Source organism: Trachypithecus francoisi, unplaced genomic scaffold, assembly GCF_009764315.1.
Source record: "Trachypithecus francoisi isolate TF-2019V2 unplaced genomic scaffold, Tfra_2.0 Lachesis_group3, whole genome shotgun sequence".
Classification (NCBI taxonomy): Eukaryota; Metazoa; Chordata; class Mammalia; order Primates; family Cercopithecidae; genus Trachypithecus; species Trachypithecus francoisi.
The window spans coordinates 141,166,600-141,180,303 of record NW_022681468.1 but is presented as its reverse complement, the minus strand read 5'-3'; the positions used below and the strand labels follow the sequence as shown (position 1 = coordinate 141,180,303).

General features: G+C 41.3%; 1 protein-coding gene across 1 annotated transcript in view; it reads right to left on the bottom strand.

Annotated features, from left to right (window-relative positions):
- Window positions 1–13,704, bottom strand: part of SHC4 (SHC adaptor protein 4) — a 149,131-nt gene that overhangs the window by 110,722 nt on the left and 24,705 nt on the right. The window lies entirely within an intron of this gene.

The following is a 13,704-nucleotide window of genomic DNA, read 5'->3' as shown; positions in this document are numbered from 1 at the left end:
TCTGTGTTGGAGGAGGCTTAAGTCAGCGGCAGTATGAAGGTGGGTTAATGGTGAGGGAATAAGTTAGGATGATCCTGTGGCGAGGGAAGTAATGACAGCCCACACTGAAGAGGGATGGTGTCAATAGGAAAGAGGGGACAGATTCAAGTGACATCATGGAAACAGATACTACAGAACTCGGCAGTTGATTTGATACGGAGAATAAGAGAGAAGGGTGAGTCAAGGATGACTCACTCAGACGTTTCCAGCCAGAGTAGCAGAGGGAACAGTGATGCCATCAATAGAAACAGGAAAGCCAGGAGAAGAGAAGATGATGAATTGGTTTGGGAGCCGTTGACTTAAGGCACTGGTAGGGTATCCAGGAAATAACAGGCTGGCAACTGAAAATTGGATTCTGGAGTCCTGAGAGGATTCAGCCTAGGGATGTGGACTTAGTAGTCTTCTGTGTAGCTTTGCCAGGTGAGGCTGTGAGAGTCAATCCTCCCAGCAGAGCCTGGTTGATGAGGGAGCGTGCTTATTTGAGAATTGCCTTAGAAATGTTACTAGAGCTAAGAGTTCCAATTGAAAGTGATCTGTTGGCTCCTTGGAAATGATATGCTTCCTGTTTAGCTTTCCTTTGGAGGCTTTCCAGCCTCTCTATGCTTGTGAATGGCAAAAGCACTGTCAAAAGATGTCAGGAGCTGGTGGGGAGGGGGTACCTGCCCAGACACTTCTTGTATAATAGTATTTCTTTTTCTTTTTCTTTCTTTTTGTTGAGATGGAGTCTCACTCTGTCACCCAGGCTGGAATGCAGTGGCACGATCTTTGCTCACTGCAACCTCTGCCTCCCAAATTCAAGCAATTCTCCTGCCTCAGTCTTTTGAGTAGCTGGGATTACAGGCATATACCACTGCACCTGGCTAATTTTTGTATTTTTAGTAGAGACGGGGTTTCACCATGTTGGCCAGGCTGGTCTTGAACTCCTGACCTCAAGCAATCTGCCCACCTCGGCCTCCCAAAGTGCTGGGATTACAGGCGTGAGCCACCACGTCCTGCTGTATAATAGTATTTCTGAGCAGATTGTGCAGATAGAACTTCTCAATGCACCAAGTGCTGCCTGGAGCCTGGTGCTGGGAAGAGCATGCTGGCCGGGACAATCACCCTGCCAGTCTCATCCAGACTCCTGTTAGTCACACTCAGTTACACTCCTCTTGGAATCTCTACTACTGATACAAGAACTATTTTAGATATTTTACTCTGTCCCCATCACTCTTAACTTCCCAAGCCTTGGGTACCTTAAGGAAGTGGTGTCTAGAGATTTCTCTTCAACCATAAGGGTTATTAGGAGAAGAAAGCTAGATATAGGAAGTAGGTTAGAAAGCCCGTCTCAGAACTGTCAAGAAAGGAGATTTCAAGCATCCAAGCTTCACGTCCCAGTGGTGTGAAAAGATTGTCCATATGTCTTCACTGACTGCTCTGGCTTTTGGTGCCTTCCAATGCCCTCTTCCGCCCCAGAGCCTAGGTCTTGCTCCCCTATTTCCTGCACTGCTGGCCCTAGAAAGAGTGGACTCCCCACACAGGGTGGGGAGCAGGCCTGGATCCCCTCCAATACCTCCAGGAGGCCCTGTTGGTGAGGAGGTGGGTATCGCCTTTCCCTTTAGCTGTAAATCACCGACTGAAGACAAGGTGATACCAACTGGCCTATCAGTGCAAACTCTTTGAAAAAGTGACCAAGCACCTACATTTTTCACACTCTTCCACAGTGTTTCTTCAAAACAGAATGATCAGATCATGTTCCTCCACCACGTGAAACTCCTGGCATCTATGATCAAAACAAGCTCGTTACTATAAACCCCTAGACCCTGGGGTTCCTGGCCCCGTCTCATCCCTTCAGCTTCAACAGTGTCACTGTCCCCTTGCACACTTTGCTGCCACATTGGCCTCCTTTCTACTCCTCAAATACACCCAGCTCTTCCCTGCACTTGACATTCCCTCCGCCTGGCTCTCCTACACTGTTCTGCAGGACAGATCCCTTCTCATCTTTCAGTTTTCAGTTCGAATGGCACACCTCAGAGGCCCCCTCTTGCCACCCTTCATCTCAGCCCCTATTCATCAGTGATTGATTATTGGTTTACTTGTTAATTTGCTTGTCTAGGACGTCTTTTTATTCCCTTGGCTATAACCACCGTAAGAGTAAAGATCACAATCACTGCCGTATTCCCTGCAACAGTGCCTAGGATCTGGTGGGCACTCAATAAACACATGCTGAAAGAATGAATGAAGCATCTTTTGTTCAATTATATTGTACCCTTACAATGAGTGGGGGGTGGGGAGAGCCGAGGGACTGAGGGAGGTAAAGGCTTGGCTGGTCTCTCCACCCAGGAGTACAGGAGCACCAAGGACTCAGCCTCAGGTGCTACAGGCCAGAACAATGTCTTTGCAAGGTTTCTAGATTTCTCAGCAATGTACTTCATATTTGTTATTTTTGTTGTTCTTCATTTTGGAGTGGTAACACATAACCTAGACCGAGGAGGTTTTGTAGTGAAGTGGGAAGCTGGCAAGAATGTGCCCTACTTCTCAGGCGGGCTATAAGCCGTGGGTGGGAACAGCCCTGGATGATAGAGTTGACAGTGGGAACTTTAAAAGGAATGGAGAGTAGGTTGCACATCTGAACAGGAGGGGGACAAAGGGACAAAAAGAAACAACTGGAACAAGGACACTCAAGGCTGACCAAGTTTGAGACCCACGTGAGGACAGTGTCAAAGTGAAGGCTATCTCAGCCCAGTTATTAGGTAAGTTGCCATTCATTTTGGTTATCAATGAGGAGAGGAATTTTTAGTGTCTTGGGGGTGAGAGGAACCCCTCCAAGGTTTCGTTCTTAATCACGCTTCATGGCTATAATGACCTTATCTGCTTTGGACTAAGGCAAGCCCAAGCATTGCTTTGGGATCCCCTTCCCTTTGTGTGAATCTCTGTTTTGATCCATACACTTGTCTGTCAGCTATGGCACAGGTGACTTCAGCAAGCCTCAGTATGATACAACGGAAGTTTCTGGAAAAACATGAGTCATGGCCTGAGATGACTGACAATGAGGACAGGTCCCCTTCCACTGTGGGCATGTGTCAAGAAAACCACAACTCATTTTTGCCACAATTACCCCAAAGACAACAATGGAGTGGGTCTTCCCATTGACTCACACAATCCATTTCATTTAAAAACCACTGCTGTGAGGAAGCAGGGAGGGGGCGGTGCATAAAAATACTCTGTCCACTTCTTTCTTTGGGTGTTCGATGACTGCATAAGCAGATAGTGGCTGAATATCAAGGCCCGAGGGAGGAGAAGTTTAGTTTGTTAGCTATAAACTGGAGATGACAATACTTCTCATTCGTGTATTAAATGCGGATCTGCATAAGACATGGTCTCTGTTCTTAAGAAACCTGGCCCCTTTCAGATAGGACAACCATGAAAAGAGATGACTTATCTTTCCTTTTTATGAGGTTAGTCATTGTTGCTAACTTTATTTAAGAGATGAGGAAATTGAAGCCTATTAAAGCAAAGTGCCTGGCTCAGTTTCATTTATTCACTGGTACTGAATTAGGGTTTATTCTAGAGTCTGCAGTCCATTGCTAGGACCCTGTATAACAGAAAAATTGAAAAAGAGGAGTTATCCTGCTGGTTGCCACTACTCTCCCTTTGGTCTACCCAGGAACATGGTGACACAGTGTTGAGACGGGGGACCACAATGGTAACAGCAGATGTGAATCCAAACTGCTTTGGGAACTGCAGGAGGTGAGACAGAGGACACTCCCTAATTCCCCACCCTGTGGTGAGGAGAGGACACTGAAGACCTTTATTTGGAGCCATACAGGAACGGTGGGAAAGCTGCGGTGCTCAGACAGCCTGCCCATTCAGCCCCTGGCATGGGTTTACCTAACTCCCAGCTGGCTTCCTCCCTTTATGCCCCAAGGCAGTCATAATATTTTTGTACTGTCTGAGCTTCAACCACTTGCTCCCAAGGAGAGGTGAACAGCCTATTTATGGCCATGTGTATCTTGGGCTTTGCTCTCCGGAGAAGAAATTACTGGGGTTTTCAGAGAAGAGGAATGATAGTTACTTATGGGAAGTCTCATCCTAACTCTCTTACAGAATGAGGACGGCAAGCACATTACCTAAAGAAAAAAAAGATACATATTCTTATACTCTTAGAAAGAAGGTCTGCAGGATAATAAGAAACTAACAGTGGTTGCCTTTGGAAATGTGAGAGAGGCAGATTTTTACTTTTTACTTTATACTTTTGTACTACTTATACAAATAAGTATAAACATACTTATTTTTTAAATAAGTATGTAGTATTAGTTTAGATTTGAAAAATAAAATAAGCAAAGCTCACGACTTTACCAAAAAGAACCACAGTTTTATTAAGTAGGGTGAAATCCCTTTTTATATGTGGTTTATTCCCTTTCTCAGAATATACCTGCCTCTTAGCTAGGAGTATGGGAGAATATTGTTCAAGAGAAGTTTAAGGCACAGGCCCTGCACTTGATAAGTTTATAATAAGAGTGCTAAGACAAGGAAGAAAATTACTTCAGCTACTTGGAAGGCTGAGGCAGGAGGATCACTTGAGCCCAGGAGTTTGAGGCTGCAGTCAGCTATGATCGTGCCATTGCACTCCAGCCTGGGGGACAGAGTGAGACCTTGTCTCTAAATAAAAATAAATAGTTAATGAATTTAAAACAAACACTGAAGAACAGTATATAGTCAACTATGATATAAGGAGGGTCTGATCTTCATGCAATAAATGTTCAACAATGGTAGAGGCCACCAAAATGGCAGGAAAACACAGCAGGATATTTCTGCCACCTTTAAATAATTTTTAGTCTTTCCCATTCTTTAAAAAAATGGGAGAGTAAGAAACAGGGACATTCCCTTCATAACCTTGAAATATTGTCTCTACTTCCTTCCTTTCACTCATGCCTCAACTCACAATAGTAAAGTTTCTGGCCTCAACACTCTAGTGAAATTGCCTGAGCAAACCAACTGCTTCCTCAAAGTTTCTTTAGTGAACGGTTTTTGTTTTCCTACTCACCTATTGGGGTCACCTACCGCTGTTGACCTCTACTCAACCCCTTCATTTTCCTCTGAACCTTTCTTCTTTAGCTTTCCTGAGAACATTTTCTCCAGTTCCTCATCTTTCTTCTCTGACTATTCCTTCTCAGTCTCCTTTGCTAGTTTCTTATTTTTTTAAAAACAATGGTTCCTTCTCTTCTCTCCCTATCCCAGTGGTTCTCAACCCTGATTGCATATTAGAATCACTTGGGAAGTATTAAAATTCTGATTCCTAGGTTCTACTCTAGCCTAATAAAATCAGTCTCTAGCACGTACACTTGTTTGCTTTCAATTACTACCTCATGCTCATGCCACACACATTTTTAGCCCAGGTTTTCTCCCAACTTCAAATGTGTATCAGCATATGAATATTCTAATTGCATCTCAAATTCGGTGCATTCAAATTATTCCTCTACTTACATTTCTGATCTAAAACAATAGTATCACTATCCACCTAATTACATAAACCAGAAAAGTCAACTCTTACTTTTTTTTCAAATCCATCAACCAATCAAGAGGCAAGCCCTGTCCTTTCAATCTCCCTATCATCGTCATAACTTCCCTGTCTTCTTCCCTGAACTCTGCACACCACCTCCAACATTTACTATCCAAGTTTAGGCACATTCTGTCTCTCAATTGCAATACTGGGGTCTCACATCATATTCATGGGCAAAGCATATGAATTCAATTGCATCCACTTGGCAGGCAGAAAGTGAGAGATTAGTCCCTTTGTTCATCTCCTCAGTCTTGCAACCCTACTTGCCAGAGAGTAGGGTAACCATCTGCCCCAGAGAAAGAGTATCTGAATTTATGGAGAGTTAAATAACGTCTTGTGTTTCTGTTTGCAATAATAAATGTCTTGTGTTTCTGTCTGCATTTTTGGAGACATACTCTGCCCCAGAGAAAGAGTATCTCTCCATAAATGCAAACAGAAACACAAGACATTGATTCTGACAACTGATTGTCCAGATGCGCAGGTGTTGGAGATTTCAAGGATGAGCCAGTGTATTCTTTATTCTGAGTTTTATTCTACTGTTGACTTTAGAACATGGCCCTCCCTAAGATAGGGTTTCTGGTGTCCCACTTTTTGAATCTCTTTCCCAGTGCAGCCAGCACGTTACTAAAACACATATATGGCATGTTATCATTCCATCCTATCCCCCAATCATTCTCACTTAAAACACTCCCAAGACTCCCATCCTCAAAGCAGAGCTTCCTAAACTTTAGAGAACTTCAGAATCACCAGGGAAACTTACAAATCAGATTTTAAAAATAAAATTCCCAAGCCCTGAGAGATTCGTCTTCAGTAAGACTGTGAAACTGCATTTTAATAAGCACTCAGGTCCTTCTATTACAGGTTGTCCAGGAATCACACTTTGGAGAAAACACCAGTCTTCAGGAAAAGAGCCAGCTTTCTTAGAATGAGGTACAGGGCCTCTCATGATTTGGTTCCTGCTGAACTCTTTATCCTTTTCCTCCCCGCTTTTGCCCTCTCATTTTACACTCTAGTCATTTGCCTGAACTCACCATGCTTCAAAATTCAGAACAACCCCTTCCTTTACTCCTTCCTCTTGAAATGTCTTTCTTATCCATGTCCATCTGATTAACACCTACTAATCATTCACAAGGAAATGCAAAAGTCGCTTCTTTTATGATATCTCTCCTCTTCTTCGCCATCTCTACCTGCAGCCTTGACCTTCTTTGGGCCCTCTTCTATAATCTGTATGAACTACTAGCAGACCTTTAATAAAACTTACATTGCTAATATAGAACTACTTCTTCGTCAATGTGTCTGTATCTCTTTTATAGCAGAAACAGTGTCTGTTTCTTCTTTATATCCTCTATGTAAAGCCTGGATCAACAATATTCTTGAGATGAGAAAGTAAGATATGGCTTGAGGTAACTTTTAAGAAAGAATGGGGGCCGGGCGCGGTGGCTCAAGCCTGTAATCCCAGCACTTTGGGAGGCCGAGACGGGTGGATCACGAGGTCAGGAGATCGAGACCATCCTGGCTAACACGGTGAAACCCCGTCTCTACTAAAAATACAAAAACTAGCTGGGCGAGGTGGCGGGCGCCTGTAGTCCCAGCTACTCGGGAGGCTGAGGCAGGAGAATGGCGTAAACCCGGGAGGCGGAGCTTGCAGTGAGCTGAGATCCGGCCACTGCACTCCAGTCCGGGAGACAGAGCGAGACTCCGCCTCAAAAAAAAAAAAAAAAAAAGAAAAAAAACAAAGAAAGAATGGGATACGTATATAAAAACAATCACATTAAGGATTTAGATAATATTAACTGCTCTTTCATATTAAATCTCTTCTAACTTAGATTTCCCAAAAGAACAATCATAAAGGCCAAAAACTCAGTGCTTAATAATAAAGATATTAATGAGTAAAGTAAACTAGATATAAGAAAGTAGCTAGATTAGGACAAAGTTGGAACCATATGGCCTACCAAAAGAACAAGGCCCAAACCAATCATTCCAGTCCCTCGTTACCATTTGGGAAACCAGACCCTATGATTTTTCAAAAGAGGTCAGAAATCAGACTTTATTTGTAAGTTTTCCTAATTTTTAATTCCAGCAAGTCACAATGAACAATCCAAAATGAAATTAAGAAAATAATTTCATTTGCAATATGTGATCAAAAAGAATAAAATACTTATGAATAAATTTGACAGGATAAACTTACACTTTGAAAACTGAAAAACATTGCTGAAGGAAATTTAAGAAAAGTGAAATAAATGGAAAAAACATTCCATGTTCATGGATCAGAAGATTTAATAATGTTAAGATAGTAATACTCCCAAAAGCTGATCTAAAACTTCAACACAATCCCTATCAAAATCTCAGATGGCTTCTTTGTAGAGACTAACAAACTGATCCTAAAATTCATGTGTAACTTCAAATTCATGTGTAATTTCCTAAAATTTCATGTGTAATTTCCAAACAATCTGCACAATCTTGAAAAAGAACAAAGTTAGAGAACCCACGTGTCTCAATTTCAAAACTTACTGCTCAGCTACACAATCAAGATAATGTGGTACTAGCATAATGATAGACATACAGATTAGTAAAATAGAACTGAGTCCAAAAGTAAACCCCTGCATTTACTGTCAATTGAATTTTGATAAAGGTGACAAAACAATTCAATGGAAAAATGACATTGTTTTCACCAAAAGGTACCAGAGCAATTGTATATAAAAGTTGGACCTCTATCTCATACGATAAGCAAAACATAAACTCAGAATGGTCACAAGACCTAAACATAAGAGCTAAAACTGTAAAACTCTTTAAAGAAAGCGGGCATAATCACAGGACCTCAGAATAGGCAATGGTTTCTTAGATATGACACCAAAAGCACCAACAACCAAAGGAAAGAAATGTATAGGTTGGACTTCAGAAAAATTAAATTATTTTGTGCTTCCAATGACACTAAGAAGAAAGTGAAAAACCCACTCAGAGAATGGGAGAAAATATTTGCAAATGATATATCTGCTAAGAAACTTGCATCTAAAATATATTTTACAAAACTCTTACAGCTCAATGATAAAAAGACAAATAACTCAATTTTAAAATGGGCAAAAGATCTGAACAGACATTTCTCCAAGAAATATATACAAATAGACAATAGGCACATGAAAAGATGTTCAATGTAATTTACCATTGGGAAGTGCAAATCAAAGCCACAGTGAGGTACAACTTCACACCCTCTGGAATGGCTGTAATTTAAAATACCATCCAGCAAACTGAAAATAAATGTTGGTGAAGATGTGGAGAAATTGGAACCATCATACATTGCTGGTGGGAATGTAAAATGGTAATGCCACTAGGGGAAACAGCTTGGCAATTCCTCAAACAGTTAAACATAGAATTACCCATATGACCCAGCAATTCCACTCCTAGAAATATACCCAATAAAATGGAAAGCATATGTCCACAAAAAAACTTGCACTTAAATGTTTATAGCAGAATTATTCGTAATAGCCAAAAAGTAGAAATAACCCAAATGTCCATCAGCTGATGAATGGACAAATAAAAGGTGGTATATCATGCAATGGAATAGTATTTGGCAATAAAAAGCAATGAAGTATTGATACATGCTACAGCATGAATGCACTTTGAAAATATTAATTCTAAGTGAAAAAGTATAATCATAAAAGACTGATTTTATTTTATTTATGTGAAATGTCCAGAATAGACAAATTTGTAGAGCTAGAAAGTAGGGCTATGTGGTTTTCAGGGAATAGAGTGTGACCTCTAACGGGTACAGGGTTTCTTTGGGGGTTGATAAAAATGTTCTATAATTGGTGATCGTTGCACAACTCTGTGAATATACTAAAAAAACATTGAATTGTATACTGTAAATGGGTGAATTATATGGTATGTGAATTACATCTCAATAAAGCAATTACCAAGAAGCAACAACAACAGAAAGAATCCAAACAAGCAATATCTGCAGGCAGTGTGTGATCCTTGGTATAAACTATTCAGGAAATATGTATGAATGGATGAATAATGGATAAATGAATGAGGCATCAGCAGTTACTACAGTTGTTTGAAATATTCTCCAGCCTTGAGGTAGAGTGCATTGCTCTTCCTTTGGGCTCCCAGAGCATCTCGGTCACACCCCTAGGTTGCAGTCACCCAGTGGTGCTGCAATTTATCTGTTCCAATGTCTATGCCTCCTGCTGGACTATGGGCTTCTCAAGGGCAAGGAGTGAGTCTTAGTCATCATTATGCCCAGCACCTCTTACAGTGCAATTAAATGATTTATTTGAATGAACTAGCCAAGAAATGATGTTCAGGAAGTCTCAAAATAACCTGCATCCTAACTGGACCATCTGTAATGTGTTCCTTCTTAAAGGGGTATATTGTCAATTAAAATAATCCTGAAGTTAAGCTGGCCAAAGCCCTCCTTGTGCCGGGTTTGAGTTGGAATGTGGGTCATGTAAGAAGGGAATGGAAAATTCTTCCCCTTTTAGTGTAACACCAATCAAATGAAAACCTGGGCAGGGTTTTGAAGCAGTGGGGTTAGGGGATCTCCTGATCTGAAATAGAGAAGCAAGTTTAGAGAGAGCTCAGTGAGATGGACAGACAGATGGGCTGCTTGGGACACATCTTTAAGGAATAGGTGCAAGTGGTCTTGGCAAAGACTGACTTTTCTTAGGAAAAATCTTGTAACACCTTTGAATGCTGTAATAATACCATTACATAATAATATATATATATTATAATCTATAGCATCGAGGAGCATAGAGCTGCTAACACTTTCCCCTTCTTCACTATTCTCTTATATTTGCTTTTCTACAGAGCACTTACTGCTGAAATTATTATGTTTTTTTGGCTTGCTCTCTGTCTCCCCAACTAGAAGATCAGTAGCAGAGAACAGGGAGTGTTTTATCCCCAACACCAAGAACATAGTAGATCCTCCAAATATATTTTGATTGATTGAATTGAATATGTATTTTTAAAATACAAACATCTATTTTTGTTGAAAGCTCCTCCTTCTGCTCCAGGTTCAAAAGCCTGAAAACGTGGATTTGTTCAGTCATTCCCATTGCAGACTCAGCAACCAGGAAATTTCAACCCTGTAAGTCATTAGTCATTACAATGATGGAATCTTCTAACAGTAAGTTGGGAGTTCTGTTTGCTCTTACAAAAGGAAGATCTCCCTTCTTCAGGTTCCTGCCCAAGTCAAAAGGCAGGGTTGTGAAGTGAGCAAGGCCTTTCACTTGGCCCAATCCCTCTCCTTCGATGTCTTTCCCTGCTAAGCGGACTCCACCCCAGCAGATGGAGAGAGTCCCATTGTCTCCATCCCCAAGATTCTATTCCCAGTCCCCCTAAAGTAAGCTGAACCAAGATTGTGGCTGCTTCCCTTTTGCCTTCTGCCATGATTGTAAGTTTCCTGAGACCTCCCCAGTCATGGCTCCTGTACAGCCTGCAGAATTGTGAGTCAATTAAACCCCCTTTCTTTATAAATGACCCAGTCTTGGGTAGTTCTTTATAACAATGTCAGAACAGACTAATACACTGGGAAATGAGCTGCCTACAATTGTCCAAATATATCTTTCAATTTCTCTGAAAAAAGTATTGGTCATCTGTGGGCAAGGAAAGTATGACAACCATCTGCATCCCATGAGGCAGCTATGTGCTGTCTCATTCCAAAAGTCCTACTCCCATTGAAAATTCCTTACACAGGGGAATTTCTTTAAACTAAGAGAGGTTTCATCTCTGCCTACAGACTTGAGCACAGACAAAGTCACCCAGCTGGAGGTCATCCCCGTGGCAAAAACTATACTGATAGCATTTGAGAGCTATGACTTCTCCTAGGAATAACTTTGCACCAATGTGTTGGGAGCCACAGGTGGCTCGCTCTGCTGCTGGGCATGGCCAGAAAAGTTGTGTTGTGTGATTGATCATGTGCCTTTGCACAAACAGAGATGTATATTCTGTTTAGTCTCGGGGTATTATATCATTTGATCCTCATAATGAAACTGTGATGAGACCTGAATAGGTAGGTGATCTTCTTTTTTATTTTTGTAAGATGGGGTCTCATTATGTTGCCCAGGTGATCTCAAACTCCTCGCTTCAAGTGATCCTCTCACCTTGGTCTCCCCAAAACCTGGGATTACAGATCTGAGCCACCAAACCTGGCCCTGATGCCTTTTTCCAGGTGGAAGAACTGATTCTCAGAGGTTCAATGCTGTGCTCAAGAGCCACAGGGCTGATTAATGGATAAGAACCCAGATCTTTTGATGTTTAAAGCTGCTGTTCCATGTCATCTCTCTCACCTAAAGAAGTTTACCATCTAGGGGATACTCATGCCCTGCATGTATTATATATGGAAGATAGTACTCCATCACACACACACATTGATAGATAGATAGATAGATAGATAGATAGATAGATAGATATAAATGATATACATAGAGATCTACCTATCCATATCATGAAGAGAAGAGGAGTGGTAAGGCCAGATACCCCCTGTATGTAGCAAATGTTTTACATTATCTAATAACTTATAGTGACTTGACAAAATATTGCTGCATCCAATACCTAAGACAGTAAGTGTTGTGCTCAGTTTTATACTGTGTCAGCCATTCTGTGTTCTCTGAAAACAGGAACTGCTTTGTGCAAAGGTGAATTCTCCTTGACCAAAATATTCTTTGCAGAAATATATATATTCCCAATATATTCTTTGCAGAAATTCCTTGAGGGCTTGTATTTTATATTCAATTTTAATGTTGCTATTGAGATCTAAAAGTTGCAACCAATAACTTTAACCCAAGTCTTTTGTGGGGAGGAGCAAGTGTTGGCATTGTAGCCAAGCCTCCTAAGAAATTTTTAAGATCTTTATCACCACGTAGGCCTAATCCTAGGAAACCAGGAATGCTACTCTGTGTTGTTGGAGAAAGTCTTTAACCTGGTGGGACTGGTTCTCCATAATGAAAATGAGAGTTGGAATACTGGCTTGCAAAAGTTGACCCTATTCAAATGAAGATGCTTTTGTAATAGCAATTGACTACTCTCTCCTGATAGATCCAGCAAAATCCCAGGTTGTGTCAAAGTATTAATCCATTCAGAAGAGAAGAAGGCTTAACAATGCAACTTACAGGAAGAACAACTGAATAATTGATCCCAGCAGCCGTTTAACTGGAGACTTATGGTTTCAAAAGGCAAGCTTTCTCCTATTCCCTGGAAGGCCCTTATTCCTCTGAACACTTTATCCTCTATTATTTTCATTTCTCTATTTCCCTCACTCCTTTATTTTATATTGTGGGAGTCATTGGTGCCATGGCACAAATATTTCCAATTCTTCACTTTCCCAGTACACAGTAGCATTGCACTTCTTCTGCCCCTTTGAAGTTGGGTACAGCACCTGATTCGGCCAATGATATCACTGCGGGAGTGATTTGTTACATCTCCTTTCTCTTGCAACTGGGGAGGCACAGATAGAGAGCCACCTTCAGCCTTGGTTGCTGAGTGAGAATGACATAGAGCGGACGCCCCCAGCCAATGTGCTATGGACCATGGCATAAACAAGAAGTAAACCTTTTTGTCTAAGCCACTGAGATGTTGGAATTATTTGTTAACATAGAATGACCTGCCCTATCCTGACTGATACAATAACCATGAAAGGGGAGAAGGAATATGGCTTAGAGTCTAGGAGTATGGGCTTAGACAGTCAGAAATGCCTGGGTTTGAATCTCAGCTTTGCACATACTGGCTATGAAACCTTGGACAAATAACTTTAATTCTCAAAGCCTCAGTTTCCTCATCCATAAAGCAAGAATAATAGTTTATGTGTTTCATAGGGTTATTGTGAGGATCCAATCAGGTAATGCGTATGCGGTGCTAAGCACAGTGACTGGCACATACAAACATCTCAGCATATGTTCATCATTATAGTGGGATGACTATACTGCTGTTCCTGATTGTCTTCAGTTTCTACCTGCCTTAGTTTGGGGAGCTGATAAACAAGCCTCAATTACTGTGAAGGCACCTTAATCAACAGCGCTTTATAGGAATGTGATGCGCACTGGGATGCAAGGGGCTATGGGAGTGTGTCAGAGAAGCTCCAGACCAGCCTCAGGGAATCAGGGAAGGAGGGTCAGAGGAAGGAT